Source organism: Heterodontus francisci, chromosome 34 (assembly GCF_036365525.1).
Source record: "Heterodontus francisci isolate sHetFra1 chromosome 34, sHetFra1.hap1, whole genome shotgun sequence".
Classification (NCBI taxonomy): domain Eukaryota; kingdom Metazoa; phylum Chordata; class Chondrichthyes; order Heterodontiformes; family Heterodontidae; genus Heterodontus; species Heterodontus francisci.
Window position 1 is genome coordinate 14,581,770 of NC_090404.1, and position 19,501 is coordinate 14,601,270.

At 50.1% G+C, this 19,501-nt stretch overlaps 1 protein-coding gene across 3 annotated transcripts in view; it reads right to left on the reverse strand.

Moving 5' to 3' along the window:
• Positions 1-19,501, reverse strand: part of LOC137349093 (adenylate cyclase type 2-like) — a 377,997-nt gene that overhangs the window by 303,703 nt on the left and 54,793 nt on the right. Inside the window, exons 1-2 of one of the 3 annotated variants that reach the window (XM_068014426.1) lie at positions 10,133-10,400; positions 7,067-7,228 (exon numbers count right to left, since the gene is read on the reverse strand). The exons of 1 other annotated variant lie outside the window; for it this stretch is intronic. The gene's annotated coding sequence lies outside the window, so the exon portion shown is untranslated. Of the gene's footprint in view, positions 1-7,066; positions 7,229-10,132; positions 10,401-19,501 lie in introns of those variants that run through there. One more of the 3 variants, XM_068014425.1, reaches the window with a different exon arrangement.

The following is a 19,501-nucleotide window of genomic DNA, read 5'->3' on the forward strand; positions in this document are numbered from 1 at the left end:
AGTCTGTAACTCACTCCCGGGTATCTGTTATTCTATATATAAACCACCCGAACCCCTCGATTAGATTCCAGTCTGTAACTCACTCCCGGGTATCTGTTATTCTATATATAAACCACCCGAACCCCTCGATTAGATTCCAGTCTGTAACTCACTCCCGGGTATCTGTTATTCTATATATAAACCAGCCGAACCCCTCGATTAGATTCCAGTCTGTAACTCACTCCCGGGTATCTGTTATTCTATATATAAACCAGCCGAACCCCTCGATTAGATTCCAGTCTGTAATTCACTCCCGGGTATCTGTTATTCTATATATCAACCACCCGAACCCCTCGATTAGATTCCAGTCTGTAACTCACTCCCGGGTATCTGTTATTCTATATATAAACCACCCGAACCCCTCGATTAGATTCCAGTCTGTAACTCACTCCCGGGTATCTGTTATTCTATATATAAACCACCCGAATCCCTCGATTAGATTCCAGTCTGTAACTCACTCCCGGGTATCTGTGATTCTATATATAAACCAGCCGAACCCCTCGATTAGATTCCAGTCTGTAATTCACTCCCGGGTATCTGTTATTCTATATATCAACCACCCGAACCCCTCGATTAGATTCCAGTCTGTAACTCACTCCCGGGTATCTGTTATTCTATATATAAACCACCCGAACCCCTCGATTAGATTCCAGTCTGTAACTCACTCCCGGGTATCTGTTATTCTATATATAAACCACCGAACCCCTCGATTAGATTCCAGTCTGTAACTCACTCCCGGGTATCTGTTATTCTATATATAAACCACCGAACCCCTCGATTAGATTCCAGTCTGTAACTCACTCCCGGGTATCTGTTATTCTATATATAAACCACCGAACCCCTCGATTAGATTCCAGTCTGTAACTCACTCCCGGGTATCTGTTATTCTATATATAAACCACCCGAACGCCTTGATTAGATTCCAGTCTGTAACTCAGTCCCGGGTATCTGTTATTCTATATATAAACCACCCCAACCCCTCGATTAGATTCCAGTCTGTAACTCACTCCCGGGTATCTGTTATTCTATATATAAACCAGCCGAACCCCTCGATTAGATTCCAGTCTGTAACTCACTCCCGGGTATCTGTTATTCTATATATAAACCACCAGAACCTCTCGATTAGATTCCAGTCTGTAACTCACTCCCGGGCATCTGTTATTCTATATATAAACCACCCGAACCCCTCGATTAGATTCCAGTCTGTAACTCACTCCCGGGTATCTGTTATTCTATATATCAACCACCCGAACCCCTCGATTAGATTCCAGTCTGTAACTCACTCCCGGGTATCTGTAATTCTATGAATAAACCACCCGAACCCCTCGATTAGATTCCAGTCTGTAACTCACTCCCGGGTATCTGTAATTCTATGAATAAACCACCCGAACCCCTCGATTAGATTCCAGTCTGTAACTCACTCCCGGGTATCTGTTATTCAATTTTTAACCACCCGACCCCCTCGATTAGATTCCAGTCTGTAACTCACTCCCGGGTATCTGTTATTCTATATATCAACCACCCGAACCCCTCGATTAGATTCCTGTCTGTAACTCACTCCCAGGTATCTGTTATTCTATATATAAACCACCCGAACCCCTCGATTAGTTTCCAGTCTATAACTCACTCTCGGGTATCTGTTATTCTATATATCAACCACCCGAACCCCTCGATTAGATTCCAGTCTGTAACTCACTCCCAGGTATCTGTTATTCTATATATAAACCACCCGAACCCCTCGATTAGTTTCCAGTCTATAACTCAGTCCCGGGTATCTGTTATTCTATATATAAACCACCCGAACCCCTCGATTAGATTCCAGTCTGTAACTCACTCCCGGGCATCTGTTATTCTATATATAAACCACCGAACCCCTCGATTAGATTCCTGTCTGTAACTCACTCCCGGGCATCTGTTATTCTATATATAAACCACCGAACGCCTTGATTAGATTCCAGTCTGTACCTCACTCCCAGGTATCTGTAATTCTATGAATAAACCACCCGAACCCCTCGATTAGATTCCAGTTTGTAACTCACTCCCGGGTATCTGTTATTCTATATATAAACCACCCGAACCCCTCGATTATATTCCAGTCTGTAACTCACTCCCGGATATCTGTTCTTCTATATATAAACCACCAGAACCCCTCGATTAGATTCCAGTCTGTAACTCACTCCCAGGTATCTGTAATTCTATGAATAAACCACCCGAACCCCTCGATTAGATTCCAGTCTGTAACTCACTCCCGGGTATCTGTTATTCAATTTTTAACCACCCGAACCCCTCGATTAGATTCCAGTCTGTAACTCACTCCCGGGTATCTGTTATTCTATATATAAACCACCCAAACCCCTCGATTAGATTCCAGTCTGTAACTCACTCCCGGGTATCTGTAATTCTATGTATAAACCACCCGAACCCCTCGATTAGTTTCCAGTCCATAACTCAGTCCCGGGTATCTGTTATTCTATATATAAACCACCCCAACCCCTCGATTAGATTCCAGTCTGTTACTCACTCCCGGGTATCTGTAATTCTATATATAAACCACCCGAACCCCTCGATTAGTTTCCAGTCCATAACTCAGTCCCGGGTATCTGTTATTCTATATATAAACCACCCCAACCCCTCCATTAGATTCCAGTCTGTAACTCACTCCCGGGTATCTGTAATTCTATGAATAAACCACCCGAACCCGTCGATTAGATTCCAGTCTGTTACTCACTCCCGGGTATCTGTTATTCTATATATAAACCACCCGAACCCCTCGATTAGATTCTAGTCTGTAACTCACTCCCGGGTATCTGTAATTCTATGTATAAACCACCCGAACCCCTCGATTAGATTCCAGTCAATAACTCAGTCCCGGGTATCTGTAATTCTATATATAAACCACCAGAACCCCTCGATTAGATTCCAGTCTGTAACTCACTCCCGGGTATCTGTAATTCTATATATAAACCACCCGAATCCCTCGATTAGATTCCAGTCTGTAACTCATTCCCGGGTACCTGCTGTTCTATACATAAACCACCCGAATCCCTCGATTAGATTCCAGTCTGTAACTCACTCCCGGGTATCTGTAATTCTATGTATAAACCACCCGAACCCCTCGATTAGATTCCAGTCTGTAACTCACTCCTGGGTATCTGTTATTCTATATATAAACCACCAGAACCCCTCGATTAGATTCCAGTCTGTAACTCACTCCCGGGTATCTGTAATTCGATATATAAACCACCCGAATCCCTCGATTAGATTCTAGTCTGTAACTCACTCCCGGGTATCTGTAATTCTATATATAAACCACCAGAACCCCTCGATTAGATTCCAGTCTGTAACTCACTCCCGGGTATCTGTAATTCTAAATATAAACCACCCAAACCCCTCGATTAGATTCCAGTCTGTAACTCACTCCCGGGTATCTCTTATTCTATATATAAACCACCCAAACCCCTCGATTAGATTCCAGCCTCTTCCCTACTAAGTTCCCCTCCTCCATTCGGTAAGTGGAAACCTTACCCCCTTTGTATGGAGCTCTATTTGAGCCTGTGTCTCAGTGGATGTAATCTCACTGTCTGAGCCCACCCGACAATGAGAGGAGACTCTCAGCTCACAGCTGGGAAGCCTGCTCACGATGAAGTGAATTGAGGGATTTATTGTGGGAAGGGCTCTTCCCTAGCGATGAGGAGATGATTCTCTGGGCACGCACTGCCAGGGACTGGAAGCCTGCAGATGACTGCGCCTGCCCCTGAGGGATTTAATGGGAAGGGTGAGGCACAGAGAGAGTTTAATCAAACTGGCTGTTGATGAGGGGCCGGCAGCCCTGAGGCAGGTTTGCATCCAGCATTTTAACTGTTTATCAGCCAGTCAGTCTGAGTCACTGAGCAGGCTCGCTGATGTCTGCTTCGTGAGATGAGTGGAGAGGAGGGATGGACGACTAATTGAAAGAAAGTGAGAGAGAGACAGAGAGAGAAACAAACCCAGGGTGAAAAACAGAGACAGAGAGAATCAGAGAGAGATAGAGAGTGAGAGAGAGAGAATACCCGAGAGAGAGAGAGGCAGAGAGAGAAAGAGCGAAACAGAGAGAAACAGAGTGACAGATTCAGAGAGAGGGAGAGAGAATCAGAGAGAGACAGAGTGAGGGAGATTGGCAAAGGATGAGACAAAATTAGACAGACACAGTGAGAGAGTCAGAGATAGAGAAGACAGAGAGAGAGAGAGGCTGAGAGAGCGAGGGACTGAGGGTGACAGAGAGAGTGACAGAGAGAGACAGAGAAAGAGAGACAGACAGAGAGATAGGCAGAGAGCAAAACACAGACAGAGACAGAGGGAGAGAGAGAGAAATAGACAGAGACTGAGGCAGAGATGGAGGGACAGAGAGCGAGACAGAGAGCAAGAGAGATAGTGAGGCAGAGAGAGGGACAGAGAGAGAGAGGCAGAAAGAGACAGAGCAAGGAAGAGAGAGAGACAGAAAGAGAGAGACAGAGAGGGAGAGAGAGAGGCAAAAAGAGAGAGAGGGAGGGCGAGAGAGAGACAGAGGGAGATTGAGGCAGAGAGAGACAGAGAGAAAGGGGCAAAGAGAGACAGAGTGACAGAGAGAGAGACAGAGTGACAGAGTGACAGAGAGAGAGGTTGAGAGAGAGAAAGAGAGACAGAGAGAGACAGAGACAGAGAGAGAAAGAGAAACAGAGAGAGAAACAATGAAGGACTTGCATTCATCCATTGCATCAGGATTTCCCAATGGCGTTTTACATTCAATGAAGTACTTCTTTGAATTATAGTCATGGTTGTAATGCTGAAAATGGCAGCTAATTTGTACACAGGAAGATCCCAGAAGCAGTAATGTTTGAAAGAGCCAATCACCTGTTTTAATGAGGATAATTATTGGGTCTTGGACAGTGGGTCGAACTCACCTACTCTTTTTTAAAAAGCGGCCACAGGATCTTTTACGTTCACCCAAGAGGCCAGACGGGGCCCTTGGTTAAACATCTCATCCAAACAGCAGCAACTGCAACAGTGTAGTGCTCCCTCAGTACAGATACCAGAAGTATCAGCTCAGGATAATGGGGGTTCATGTCCCTGGAATGGGGAACCGGATATATGACTTACTAACTCACAGGTGAGAGCAACACCAATTGAGACACACACACGGTCCGTACAGTACCAGACAGGAGTGAATCATTCTCGTTTACACACTGTGTACTGTACACAGACAGGAGCTGACACTGAGACACACACACGGTCCGTACAGTACCAGACAGGAGTGAATCATTCTCGTTTACACACTGTGTCCTGTACAGGTACAGGAGCTGACACTGAGACACACACACCGTCCGTACAGTATCAGACAGGAGTGAATCATTCTCGTTTACACACTGTGTCCTGTACAGGTACAGGAGCTGACACTGAGACACACACACAGTCCGTACAGTACCAGACAGGAGTGAATCATTCTCGTTTACACACTGTGTACTGTACATGTACAGGAGCTGACACTGAGACACACACACAGTCCGTACAGTACCAGACAGGAGTGAATCATTCTCGTTTACACACTGTGTACTGTACACAGACAGGAGCTGACACTGAGACACACACACGGTCCGTACAGTACCAGACAGGAGTGAATCATTCTCGTTTACACACTGTGTACTGTACACAGACAGGAGCTGACACTGAGACACACACACGGTCCGTACAGTACCAGACAGGAGTGAATCATTCTCGTTTACACACTGTGTCCTGTACAGGTACAGGAGCTGACACTGAGACACACACACCGTCCGTACAGTATCAGACAGGAGTGAATCATTCTCGTTTACACACTGTGTCCTGTACAGGTACAGGAGCTGACACTGAGACACACACACAGTCCGTACAGTACCAGACAGGAGTGAATCATTCTCGTTTACACACTGTGTACTGTACATGTACAGGAGCTGACACTGAGACACACACACAGTCCGTACAGTACCAGACAGGAGTGAATCATTCTCGTTTACACACTGTGTACTGTACACAGACAGGAGCTGACACTGAGACACACACACCGTCCGTACAGTACCAGACGGGAGTGAATCATTCTTGTTTACACACTGTGTCCTGTACAGGTACAGGAGCTGACACTGAGACACACACACCGTCCGTACAGTACCAGACGGGAGTGAATCATTCTCGTTTACACACTGTGTCCTGTACATGTACAGGAGCTGACACTGAGACACACACACCGTCCGTACAGTATCAGACAGGAGTGAATCATTCTTGTTTACACACTGTGTCCTGTACATGTACAGGAGCTGACACTGAGACACACAAAACCCATAACAACAACAACTTACATTAACATAGTGCCTTGAAGGTAGAAATATACCCTAAGGTGCTTCACGGGGGAGCCAGCACGTAAAACCTGACATCAGCAATTTGGCAGAGACCAACATAAAACGATATAAAGACAGGTGACGGAAAGAGGTAGGTTTTCAACAGGGTCATCAAGATGGAGAAAGGCTGAGAGGATCAGGAAGGGAATTCCAGAGCTCGGGGCCCAGGCAGCTGAAGGCACGGCCGCCAATGGTGGAGCGATTAAAATCGGGGGATGCTCGAGAGGCCGGAATTAGAGGAGAGCAGAGATCTCGGAGGGTCGTGGGGCTGGAGGAGGTTACAGAGATAGAGAGGGGGGCGAGGCTGTGGAGGGATTTGCAAAGAAGGAAGAGTAACAGAGGCCGTATCTTCAGCTGGCTGGGCCTTAATCTCTTGAATAACTTCCCTAAACCTCTCTCTCCTTGAAGACCTTCATTCCAATCTCTACTTTTGACCAAGTTGTGGGCAAATGCCCCAATATCCCCGCACGTGGGTCAGTGTCAAATGTTCTGACAAACTCAATCGTGTGAAGCACCTTGGGAAGCTGTAAGGTTAAAAGCACGACATAAATATAAGTTGTGATTGTCACAGTGTATCTGTGATTCTACTTATATTCCACCGAGATAATCACAATTGCCATGGTTTCCAGTCTGCAACTCACTCCCAGGTTTAATTTTATTCATTTCTGGGATGTACAGGCATTTATTACTGATCCCGAGTTGCCCTTGAACTGAGTGGCTTGCTCGGCCATTACAGATGGCATTTTAAGAGTCAACACCACATTGCTGGGGATCTGCAATCACAAGTAGGCCAGATTTCCTTCCTGAAATGACAGAAGTGAAACAGATATTTGGTTTTTACAACAAAAGCCAACGGTTCCACAGTCACTATTAGTCACGATTTGATTCCAAACTTATGAATTGAAATCAAATTTCACCATCTGCTGTGGCGGGTTTCGAACATTTACCAGCGGAGCATTAGCCTGGCCTCTGGATTACTAGCCCAGTTATATTACCATGATACCACCACCTCCCCCAGGGTCTGGTGCTCTACATGTCAACCACCCCAACCCCTCGATTAGATTCCAATCTGTAACTCACTCCCGGGTATCTGTTATTCTATATATAAACCACCCCAACCCCTCGATTAGATTCCAGTCTGTAACTCACTCCCGGGTATCTGTTATTCTATATATAAACCACCCCAACCCCTCGATTAGATTCCAGTCTGTAACTCACTCCCGGGTATCTGTTATTCTGTATATAAACCACCCGAACACCTCGATTAGATTCCAGTCTGTAACTCACTCCCGGGTATCTGTTATTCTATATGTAAACCACCCCAACCCCTCGATTAGATTCCAGTCTGTAACTCACTCCCGGGTATCTGTTATTCTATATATAAACCACCCGAACCCCTCGTACAGATTCCAGTCTGTAACTCACTCCCGGGTATCTGTTATTCTATATATAAACCACCCGAACCCCTCGATTAGATTCCAGTCTGTAACTCACTCCCGGGTATCTGTTATTCTATATATAAACCACCCGAACACCTCGATTAGATTCCAGTCTGTAACTCACTCCCGGGTATCTGTTATTCTATATGTAAACCACCCCAACCCCTCGATTAGATTCCAGTCTGTAACTCACTCCCGGGTATCTGTTATTCTATATATAAACCACCCGAACCCCTCGATTAGATTCCAGTCTGTAACTCACTCCCGGGTATCTGTTATTCTATATATAAACCACCCCAACCCCTCGATTGGATTCCAGTCTGTAACTCACTCCCGGGTATCTGTTATTCTGTATATAAACCACCCGAACACCTCGATTAGATTCCAGTCTGTAACTCACTCCCGGGTATCTGTTATTCTATATATAAACCACACGAACCCCTCGATTAGAATCCAGTCTGTAACTCACTCCCGGGTATCTGTTATTCTATATATAAACCACCCGAATCCCTCGATTAGATTCCAGTCTGTAACTCACTCCCGGGTATCTGTTATTCTATATATAAACCACCCCAACCCCTCAATTAGATTCCAGTCTGTAACTCACTCCCGGGTATCTGTTATTCTATATATAAACCACCCCAACCCCTCAATTAGATTCCAGTCTGTAACTCACTCCCGGGTATCTGTTATTCTATATATAAACCACCCGAATCCCTCGATTAGATTCCAGTCTGTAACTCACTCCCGGGTATCTGTTATTCTATATATAAACCACCCGAACCCCTCGATTAGATTCCAGTCTGTAACTCACTCCCGGGTATCTGTTATTCTATATATAAACCACCCCAACCCCTCAATTAGATTCCAGTCTGTAACTCACTCCCGGGTATCTGTTATTCTATATATAAACCACCCCAACCCCTCGATTAGATTCCAGTCTGTAACTCACTCCCGGGTATCTGTTATTCGATATATAAACCACCCGAACACCTCGATTAGATTCCAGTCTGTAACTCACTCCCGGGTATCTGTTATTCTATATATAAACCACCCGAACCCCTCGATTAGATTCCAGTCTGTAACTCACTCCCGGGTATCTGTTATTCTATATATAAACCACCAGAACCCCTCGATTAGATTCCAGTCTGTAACTCACTCCCGGGTATCTATTATTCTTATATAAACCACCAGAACCCCTCGATTATATTCCAGTCTGTAACTCACTCCCGGGTATCTGTTATTCTATATATAAACCACCCGAACACCTCGATTAGATTCCAGTCTGTAACTCACTCCTGGGTATCTGTTATTCTATATATAAACCACCAGAACCCCTCGATTAGATTCCAGTCTGTAACTCACTCCCGGGTATCTGTTATTCTATATATAAACCACCAGAACCCCTCGATTAGATTCCAGTCTGTAACTCACTCCCGGGTATCTGTTATTCTATATATAAACCACCCGAACCACTCGATTAGATTCCAGTCTGTAACTCACTCCCGGGTATCTGTTATTCTATATATAAACCACCAGAACCCTTCGATTAGATTCCAGTCAGTAACTCACTCCCGGGTATCTGTTATTCTATATATAAACCACCCGAACCCCTCGATTAGATTCCAGTCTGTAACTCACTCCCGGGTATCTGTTATTCTATATATAAACCACCCGAACCCCTCGATTAGATTCCAGTCTGTAACTCACTCCCGGGTATCTGTTATTCTATATATAAACCACCCGAACCCCTCGATTAGATTCCAGTCTGTAACTCACTCCCAGGTATCTGTTATTCTATATATAAACCACCCGAACCCCTCGATTAGATTCCAGTCTGTAACTCACTCCCGGGTATCTGTTATTCTGTATATAAACCACCCGAACCCCTCGATTCGATTCCAGTCTGTAACTCACTCCCAGGTATCTGTTATTCTGTATATAAACCACCCGAACCCCTCGATTAGATTCCAGTCTGTAACTCACTCCCAGGTATCTGTTATTCTATATATAAACCACCCAAACCCCTCGATTAGATTCCAGTCTGTAACTCACTCCCGTGTATCTGTTATTCTATATATAAATCACCCTCATCCCTCGATTAGATTCTATCTTGTAACTCATTCCTGTCTGCTCATTCTTCTCTCTCTCTCTCTCTCTCTCTCTAACCTGTCGCTCTCTCCAGATGCGCTGACTGTAAGCACCATCATTTCCAATCAGTGCTTGGCCCACTGACTCTCCCAATTGCCAGAAGGATTAGTTACATACCAAAAGCTGTCGCCGAGTGATCTGAGATAACTGGCCGAGTGGTTTGGGGGAGTGGGTGTGGGCGGGGGCTGAAGGGATGCTGGTGTTTCTTGGCGAGGTTGACGACTCCGGATCTGGTCTGATGTCGATGGCAAGGTGTGTTCTTGAAGATGAATACACTCTCGTGTTTGTACGTGTTGTGTGTTGTTGGATTCTCTCTCTCTCTCTCTCTCTGTGTCTGTGATTGAAAACTCCCCGCAGTCAGAGTAAAGTTGCCAAGCTGGTTGTTCAGGCTGGATAAGTGTTATTAAGGAAGTGCGCTCGAAATAGCTGGCGATACACAGCGGAAACGTCAACACAATTTAAAAGGTGAACACAAGGGGAAATGATAGACAAACTTGCATTCTACGAGCTCTGGAAGTCCCTCAGCACTTTACAGCCAATGAACTGCTTGCTTTGCGGAGTTCTCTCCACTGTGACAGACAGAAATACAGCAGATCATTTGTGCAGAGCAAGAGCCCACAAACAGCGATGTGATAGATGAGCAGATCATTATTTTGTTAGAGCTGCTGGCTGAGGGTTAAATATTGACCTCAGGGAAATCCGAAACCCCCTCCCACCACCGTGATCAACAGCAGCCATGGGGTTCTTTGCATCCGCCCGAGAGGGCAGCCCTCATTTTAATACCTCATCCACAAAACAGTGTCGCTGACAGAGCAGCACTCCCTCAATATAGGCACTGGGAGAGGCAGCAATAGATAATGGGGCTCAAGTACCCAGAGTGGGGATTTGAACCCACTACTCTCCAACTCCGAGGCAAACATTAGACCCATTGAGCCACGGAGGCAGGATTCAAGACCACAGCCTATGATGGCGGCTACGTAAGAATGTGCTGGAACACTACGCCCACCTTACTGGACGAGAGAACCAAAGGCAGATTTAGAATCCTGCACCCGGTCCCTTGAGAATTTGAATTCAGTTTGATCAAGATCTGGAAATAAAAAAATACTGCTCAGGATTTCCGGAAACATCCGACCGTCTTGCCGACGCCCTCTTTTGGGAAGAAAGCTGCCCGTCCTTACTCCAAACATGACTCCAGACCAAATTCGACCTCTCACCCCTCCTCGCCCCCTGCCCACGGTCTCAGAGGGTGAAAGGTCAGTGTCTGACCCACTGACCTCCCTGCAGTCCCCCATCAGGGAGAGGAGATATTTATCCCTCTCTAACCAAGCCCGGATCTCTTGCAAGTTTGGGCACGTTGTCCGAAACGACATCCCGGAATTTTCCAACGGCGACGATGTATTCCCAGCTCCCGCCGAAAAGGCCTCAGTTCCCTCCCAGTGCACCCCTCCCCCGCACCCCCCCCCTCCCCTGCTCCCCCTCCATTTGTGTGAGCACGAGGCATCATTACTACAGGAGAGAGTTGAATGCTGACCCATCATGTCTCCTGGTCCATTAACAACCTTTCACAGGCCCACTGGGAGCCTGCCCCTTACTCCTACAGCTAATGGAGCCTGCTAATGAGGCCGGTTCATATTGATCGACGCCAGCAGCACAGCTTGTAGTGTGGGTGCGGGACAAAGGATTATCGATCGCCACCAGAGAGAAGAGAGCTCCTAACTTAAAGACAACAAACCACAGGGCCTGGTTTCCATCACCCAGGGCTCTGCCACTTTGTCTATCTCTTGCTCTCTCTCACACTCGCTCTCTCTCTCTGCCTCACCCAATCTCTATCTCTATCACTCTGTCTCTCTCTTACTCTGTCTCTCACACTCTCTCACTTTCTCTCGTCCTGTGATCAGCAGGCAGCATTTGGAGACGGGATCCTCCTCTTTAAAGGGACGGGGATCCTGGCACCATAGAATTGCTCCAGAGTTGTGGAGGGGGTGAAGTGGGGAGGTGGGGAGGTGGGGTGTGGGGGGTGGGCTCCAACTGGCCAAGGCGGGATTCCCTCCCCCGCCTTTTCGGCCCAGCACCGGGAGTCCCGCCATGGGCGCACAATTCAGCCCGGCCGCCAGAGGCTGGGTCCAGAATCAAACTGGAGCTGTCAACCAATTGCACGCAGGCTGTCAGTGTACAGACTGTACCGCACAGTGGGGCAGAGAGAGACAGGGAGAGAGAGAGAGAGAGACGGGGGAGAGAGAGAGAGAGACAGGGAGAGAGAGAGAGAGAGAAACAGGGAGAGAGAGAGACGGGAAGAGAGAGAGAGAGAGAGACAGGGAGAGAGAGAGAGACGGGGAGAGAGAGAGGGAGGGAGACAGGGATAGAGAGAGAGACAGGGAGAGAGAGAGAGACGGGGAGAGAGAGAGATGGGGGGAGAGAGAGAGAGAGACAGGGAGAGAGAGAGAGACAGGGAGAGAGAGAGAGAGACGGGGGAGAGAGAGAGAGAGAGAGACAGGGAGAGAGAGAGAGAGACAGGGAGAGAGAGAGAGAGAGAGACAGGGATAGAGAGAGAGTGACGGGGGAGAGAGAGAGAGACAGGGAGAGAGAGAGAGAGAGAGAGACAGGGAGAGAGAGAGAGAGACAGGGATAGAGAGAGAGAGAGGGAGAGAGACAGGGAGAGAGAGAGAGACAGGGAGAGAGAGAGAGAGAGACGGGGGAGAGAGAGAAAGAGAGGGAGAGAGAGAGACGGGGAGAGAGAGAGAGAGACAGGGAGAGAGAGAGAGAGAGAGACAGGGAGAGAGAGAGAGACAGGGATAGAGAGAGAGACCGGGAGAGAGAGAGGGAGAGAGACAGGGAGAGAGAGAGAGAGAGAGACAGGGAGAGAGAGAGAGAGAGAGACGGGGGGGAGAGAGAGAGAGACAGGGAGAGAGAGAGAGAGAGACAGGGATAGAGAGAGAGACGGGAGAGAGAGAGGGAGAGAGACAGGGAGAGAGAGAGAGCAGAGAGACAGGGGGGAGAGAGAGAGAGACAGGGAGAGAGAGAGAGACGGGGAGAGAGAGAGAGAGAGAGAGACAGGATAGAGAGAGAGAGACGGAGAGAGAGAGAGAGACGGGGAGAGAGAGAGAGAGACAGGGAGAGAGAGAGAGAGAGAGAGAGACAGGGATAGAGAGAGAGAGAGAGACGGGGGGAGAGAGAGAGAGACAGGGAGAGAGAGAGAGAGAGAGACAGGGATAGAGAGAGAGACGGGGAGAGAGAGAGGGAGAGAGACAGGGAGAGAAGAGAGAGACAGGAGAGAGAGAAACAGGGATAGAGAGAGAGACGGGGAGAGAGAGAGAGAGAGAGAGACAGGGATAGAGAGAGAGAGACAGGGAGAGAGAGAGAGACGGGGAGAGAGAGAGAGAGAGAGACAGGGAGAGAGAGAGAGAGAGAGACGGGGGAGAGAGAGAGAGACAGGGAGAGAGAGAGAGAGAGAGACAGGGATAGAGAGAGAGAGAGACGGGGAGAGAGAGAGAGACGGAGAGAGAGAGAGAGAGAGAGACGGGGGGAGAGAGAGAGACGGAGAGAGAGAGAGAGAGAGAGACGGGGGAGAGAGAGAGAGACAGGGATAGAGAGAGAGACGGGGAGAGAGAGAGAGAGAGACGGGGAGAGAGAGAGAGACGGAGAGAGAGAGAGAGAGAGAGACGGGGGGAGAGAGAGAGAGACAGGGATAGAGAGAGAGACGGGGAGAGAGAGAGGGAGGGAGAGGGAGAGTGAGAGAGATGGGGGAGAGAGAGAGAGACAGGGAGAGAGAGAGAGAGAGAGAGACAGGGATAGAGAGAGAGACGGGAGAGAGAGCGAGAGAGAGAGACAGGGAGAGAGAGAGGGACAGGGAGAGAGAGAGAGAGAGAGAGAGAGAGAGAGAGAGAGAGAGAGGGATAGAGAGAGAGATGGGGAGAGAGAGAGGGAGAGTGAGATAGGGAGAGAGACAGGGAGAGAGAGAGAGACGGGGAGAGAGAGAGGGAGAGTGAGACAGGGAGAGAGACAGAGAGAGAGAGAGAGAGAGACAGGGAGAGAGAGAGAGAGGGACAGGGAGAGACAGGGAGGGAGAGCGAGAGAGAGACAGGGAGAGAGAGAGAGACGGGGATAGAGAGAGAGACGGGGAGAGAGAGAGGGAGAGTGAGACAGGGAGAGAGAGAGAGACAGGGAGAGAGAGAGAGAGAGAGAGACAGGGATAGAGAGAGAGAGACAGGGATAGAGAGAGAGAGACAGGGATAGAGAGAGAGACGGGGAGAGAGAGAGGGAGAGTGAGACAGGGAGAGAGAGAGGGAGAGAGAGAATGGGGGGAGAGAGAGAGACAGGGAGAGAGAGAGAGAGAGAGAGAGACAGGGAGAGAGAGAGAGAGAGAGAGAGAGAGAGACAGGGATAGAGAGAGAGATGGGGAGAGAGAGAGGGAGAGTGAGACAAGAGTGAGACAGGGAGAGAGACAGGGAGAGAGAGAGAGACGGGGGAGAGAGAGAGAGACTGGGAGAGAGAGAGACAGGGAGAGAGAGAGAGACAGGGAGAGAGAGAGAGAGGGACAAGGAGAGACAGGGAGGGAGAGAGAGAGAGAGACAGGGAGAGAGAGAGAGACAGGGATAGAGAGAGAGAAAGACAGGGAGAGAGAGAGAGACGGGGATAGAGAGAGAGACGGGGATAGAGAGAGAGGGAGAGTGAGACAGGGAGAGAGAGAGAGACAGGGAGAGAGAGAGAGAGAGAGACAGGAGGAGAGAGAGAGAGACAGGGAAGAGAGAGAGACAGGGATAGAGAGAGAGAGACAGAGATAGAGAGAGAGACGGGGAGAGAGAGAGGGAGAGTGAGACAGGGAGAGAGAGAGGGAGAGGGAGAGAGAGAATGGGGGGAGAGAGAGAGACAGGGAGAGAGAGAGAGAGAGAGACAGGGAGAGAGAGAGAGAGAGAGAGAGAGACAGGGGTAGAGAGAGAGATGGGGAGAGAGAGAGGGAGAGTGAGACAGGGAGAGAGAGAGGAGAGGGGAGCGAGAGCGAGAGACAGGGAGAGAGAGAGAGCGAGAGACAGGAGAGAGAGAGAGACAGGGATAGAGAGAGAGAGAGAGACAGGGAGAGAGAGACAGGGAGAGAGAGACAGGGAGAGGGACAGGGAGAGAGAGCGAGAGACAGGGAGAGAGAGAGAGCAAGAGACAGGGAGAGAGAGAGAGAGAGAGATACAGGGATTGGGGGAGAGACGAGGAGAGAGAGAGGGAGAGTGAGACAGGGAGAGAGAGAGGGAGAGGGAGAGAGAGAGAGACGGGGGAGAGAGAGAGCGACAGGGAGAGAGAGAGATGAGAGAGAGACAGAGAGAGAGAGAGAGAGACAGGGAGCGAGAGAGAGAGACAGGGAGAGAGAGAGAGAGAGAGACAGGGATAGAGAGAGAGACGGGGAGAGAGAGAGGGTGAGACAGGGAGAGAGGGAGAGAGAGAGAGGGAGAAGAGAGACAGGGGAGAGAGAGAGACAGGGGAGAGAGAGAGGGAGAGTGAGACAGGGAGAGAGACAGGGAGAGAGAGAGAGACGGGGGAGAGAGAGAGAGACTGGGGAGAGAGAGAGACAGGGAGAGAGAGAGAGAGAGACAGGGAGAGAGAGAGAGAGGGACAGGGAGAGACAGGGAGGGAGAGCGAGAGAGAGACAGGGAGAGAGAGAGAGACGGGGATAGAGAGAGAGACGGGGAGAGAGAGAGGGAGAGTGAGACAGGGAGAGAGAGAGAGACAGGGAGAGAGAGAGAGAGAGAGCGACAGGGATAGAGAGAGAGAGACAGGGATAGAGAGAGAGACGGGGAGAGAGAGAGGGAGAGTGAGACAGGGAGAGAGAGAGGGAGAGGGAGAGAGAGAATGGGGGGAGAGAGAGAGTCAGGGAGAGAGAGAGAGAGAGAGACAGGGAGAGAGAAGAGAGAGAGAGAGAGAGAGACAGGGATAGAGAGAGAGATGGGGAGAGAGAGAGGGAGAGTGAGACAGGGAGAGAGACAGGGAGAGAGAGAGAGACGGGGGAGAGAGAGAGAGACTGGGGGAGAGAGGAGAGACAGGGAGAGAGAGAGAGAGAGACAGGGAGAGAGAGAGAGAGGGACAGGGAGAGACAGGGAGGGAGAGAGAGAGAGAGACAGGGAGAGAGAGAGAGACAGGGATAGAGAGAGAGAGAGAGAGACAGGGAGAGAAAGAGAAGAAGAGAGACGGGGGATCGAGAGAGAGACGGGGAGAGAGAGAGGGAGAGTGAGACAGGGAGAGAGAGAGAGACAGGGAGAGAGAGAGAGAGAGAGACAGGGAGAGAGAGAGAGAGACAGGGAGAGAGAGAGACAGGGATAGAGAGAGAGAGACAGAGATAGAGAGAGAGACGGGGAGAGAGAGAGGGAGAGTGAGACAGGGAGAGAGAGAGGGAAGAGGGAGAGAGAGAATGGGGGAGAGAGAGAGACAGGGAGAGAGAGAGAGAGAGAGAAGGGAGAGAGAGAGAGAGAGAGAGAGAGAGAGAGAGACAGGGGTAGAGAGAGAGAGAGATGGGAGAGAGAGAGGGAGAGTGAGACAGGGAGAGAGAGAGGGAGAGGGAGAGAGAGCGAGAGACAGGGAGAGAGAGAGAGCGAGAAACAGGAGAGAGAGAGAGAGACAGGGATAGAGAGAGAGAGAGGACACAGGGAGAGAGAGACAGGGAGAGAGAGACAGGGAGAGGGACAGGGAGAGAGAGCGATGAGACCAGGGAGAGAGAGAGAGCAAGAGACAGGGAGAGAGAGAGAGAGAGAGAGAGACAGGGATAGAGAGAGAGAGAGATACAGGGATTGGGGGAGAGACGAGGAGAGAGAGAGGGAGAGTGAGACAGGGAGAGAGAGAGGGAGAGGGGAGAGAGAGAGAGACGGGGGGAGAGAGAGAGATACAGGGAGAGAGAGAGAGAGACAGAGAGAGAGAGAGAGAGAGACAGGGAGCGAGAGAGAGAGACAGGGAGAGAGAGAGAGAGAGGAGGAGACAGGGATAGAGAGAGAGACGGGGAGAGAGAGAGGGAGAGTGAGACAGGGAGAGAGGGAGAGAGAGAGAGGGAGAGGGAGACAGGGGAGAGAGAGAGACAGGGAGAGAGAGAGGGAGAGTGAGACTAGGAGAGAGCGGAGGGAGAGTGAGAGAAAGAGAGGGAGACAGGGAGAGAGAAGAGGGAGAGAGAGGGAGAGGGAGACAGGGATAGAGAGAGGGAGAGTGAGACAGGGAGAGGGAGAGGGAGAGAAAGAGAGGGAGAGAGGGAGACTGAGATGGGGGAGAGAGGGAGAGACAGGGAGAGAGAGAGGGAGAGAGAAGGAGAGAGAGAGATAGAGAGTGTTGTGAGAGAGAGACAGGGAGAGAGAGGGTGAGACGGGGAGAGAGGGGAGTGTGGAAAGAGAGGGAGATAGGAAGAGAGGGAGAGAGAGAGGGAAAGTGAAGGACGGTGAGAGCGGGAGAGGTGTGAGCAAGAGAGGGAGACAGAGAGAGAGAGAGGGAGAGGGAGAGTGTGTGAGAGAGAGAGACAGTGAGAGAGGGAGACAGGGAGAGAGAGTGGGAGAAAGAGTGAGACGGAAAGAGCGACAGAGAGAGGGAGAGAGACACAGGGAGAGTGACAGGGCGAGAGACAGGGAGACACAAAGGGAGGGAATGGGAAACAGAGAGGGAGAGAGAGACAGGGAGCAGGAGAGAGACAGAGAGAGACGGAAAGAGAGACAGAGAGAGGAGAGAGAGAGAGGGAGAGAGAAAGTGTGAAAGAGAGAGAGACAGAAAGGGAGACAGGAGAGAGACAGGGAGAAAGGAAAAGAGGGAGACGGGGAGAGAGGGAGAGAGACGGAGAGAGGGAGAAGGAGACAGAGAATGAGACAGGGAGAGAGAAAGAGAGAGAGAGAGAGGGAGAGAGACAGAGAGAGAGAGAGTGAACAGAGTGCATCACATAGTGGGGCAGAGAGAGAGATGGAGCAAAAGTGAGACAGAGTGGGACAGTGAGAGAGAGAGTGTGTGCGAGATAGTGAGAGAGACAGATAGACAGCGAGTAGGACCAGCCTCTGACGGTTGGCTGAATTTTGTGCCATGGTGGGCCTCCTGGTGCTGGGCTAAAAAGGCAGGCCGGATCCCCGCCTAGGCCAGCTGGAGCCCCCCTCCCCAACTCTGGAGCGGTTCTATGGTGCCAGGCCAATTAACAGTCCGGTGTCGAGATCCCTCATCCCTTAAGGATGGGCAATCCCACCGCCAAGAGCTGCCGGCCGATCACAGGGCCGGGAGTGGTGCCACTGCTGGTACAACAAGGGCCCTGGAGCCAGGCCCAGCGCTGGAGACCTAGATCCAAGGTAAGTGAGGTGGGGTCACCGGGGTCAGACTGCAGGCCCCAGAGCATGGAGGAGGGGGTGGATCAGGGAGGTGCAGGTTTCCCACAGCGGGGGCCCTCTGTGGGGCACAGAGGAGGTTCCTCCCCTTCGCCTCCTGCCCAGACGGAGGGCACCTCATTTTACTGGGCAACCTCCTCACGTGGCAGGGGTCCCCCTCCTGGCCGCTGTTAAATCCCAGAGGTGCACGAAGAGGCCCTTAAGTTTATGTTAATAGACCACTTGAGGGCCTCAATTGGCCGCTGGGCAGGAAAGCCGCCTTTGGCCTTTCCCGCGACCCCCCCCGACAAAATTGCATTGCAATGGGGAAGTGACGGACCCTTAGCAAACGGCCCCCCCCCCCACCACCTTCGGCCTCCTGTAGCATTTATATGGGACCCCCTGCCTCCGAACCCATTGCAGAGGGAGGGTGAGGGGGAAGAGGCCATAAAATCCAGCCCAAATGAGTTTGAACACCAGGCTGATCCGCTCATCATTGCTCTTCCGGTGTGTAAACCAACCCATCATCTTCTCCCTCACCAAAACCACCCTCACCGCCGCTCCCTTACCACAAGCACCGTCCCCTCTCCTTGGCCGCTGTTCGAGTCTGAACCATACCGCTGATGACCTTGCCCATCCCATTCGACCCTGAGGTGAACATCCGCCTGCATATCTGCTCCATTACTGACACCGCTTGCCCCTGCCCCGGCAATGTCACCCGGTTCTGCCCCTGCCTCAGCTCAACTGCCGCAGAAACCCTCATCCGTGCCTTCGCTACCTTCACCTTTAAGAAGCGGTACCTTTAAGAGATCAGGCCACCGATGCCAACTAATGAGATCATCAGACGTATATAAGGAGCAGGCACACTCAGTATAGGGCTCACGAGAGCTGATGCACACCGGCGAGGAAAGGACCTGGACCTGAGCTCGTGCAATGTAGATAAGTAAGAGAGCAAATAGTGTTTGGGTTGAATCTTAGTATAAAGCCTGCAGTTATCATTTCAGGAAGACTTAAGAAAAAACTATTCTAATGCTCTCCTGGCCGTCCACCCATTGTCCACTCTTCATAAACTTGAGCTCACCCAAAACTCTGCTGCCCGTGTCCTGGCTCGTCCCACATCCCGTTCCCCTGTTACCCACTGTGCACGCTGACCTACACTGGCTCCCGGTCAAGCAATACCTCGATTTTA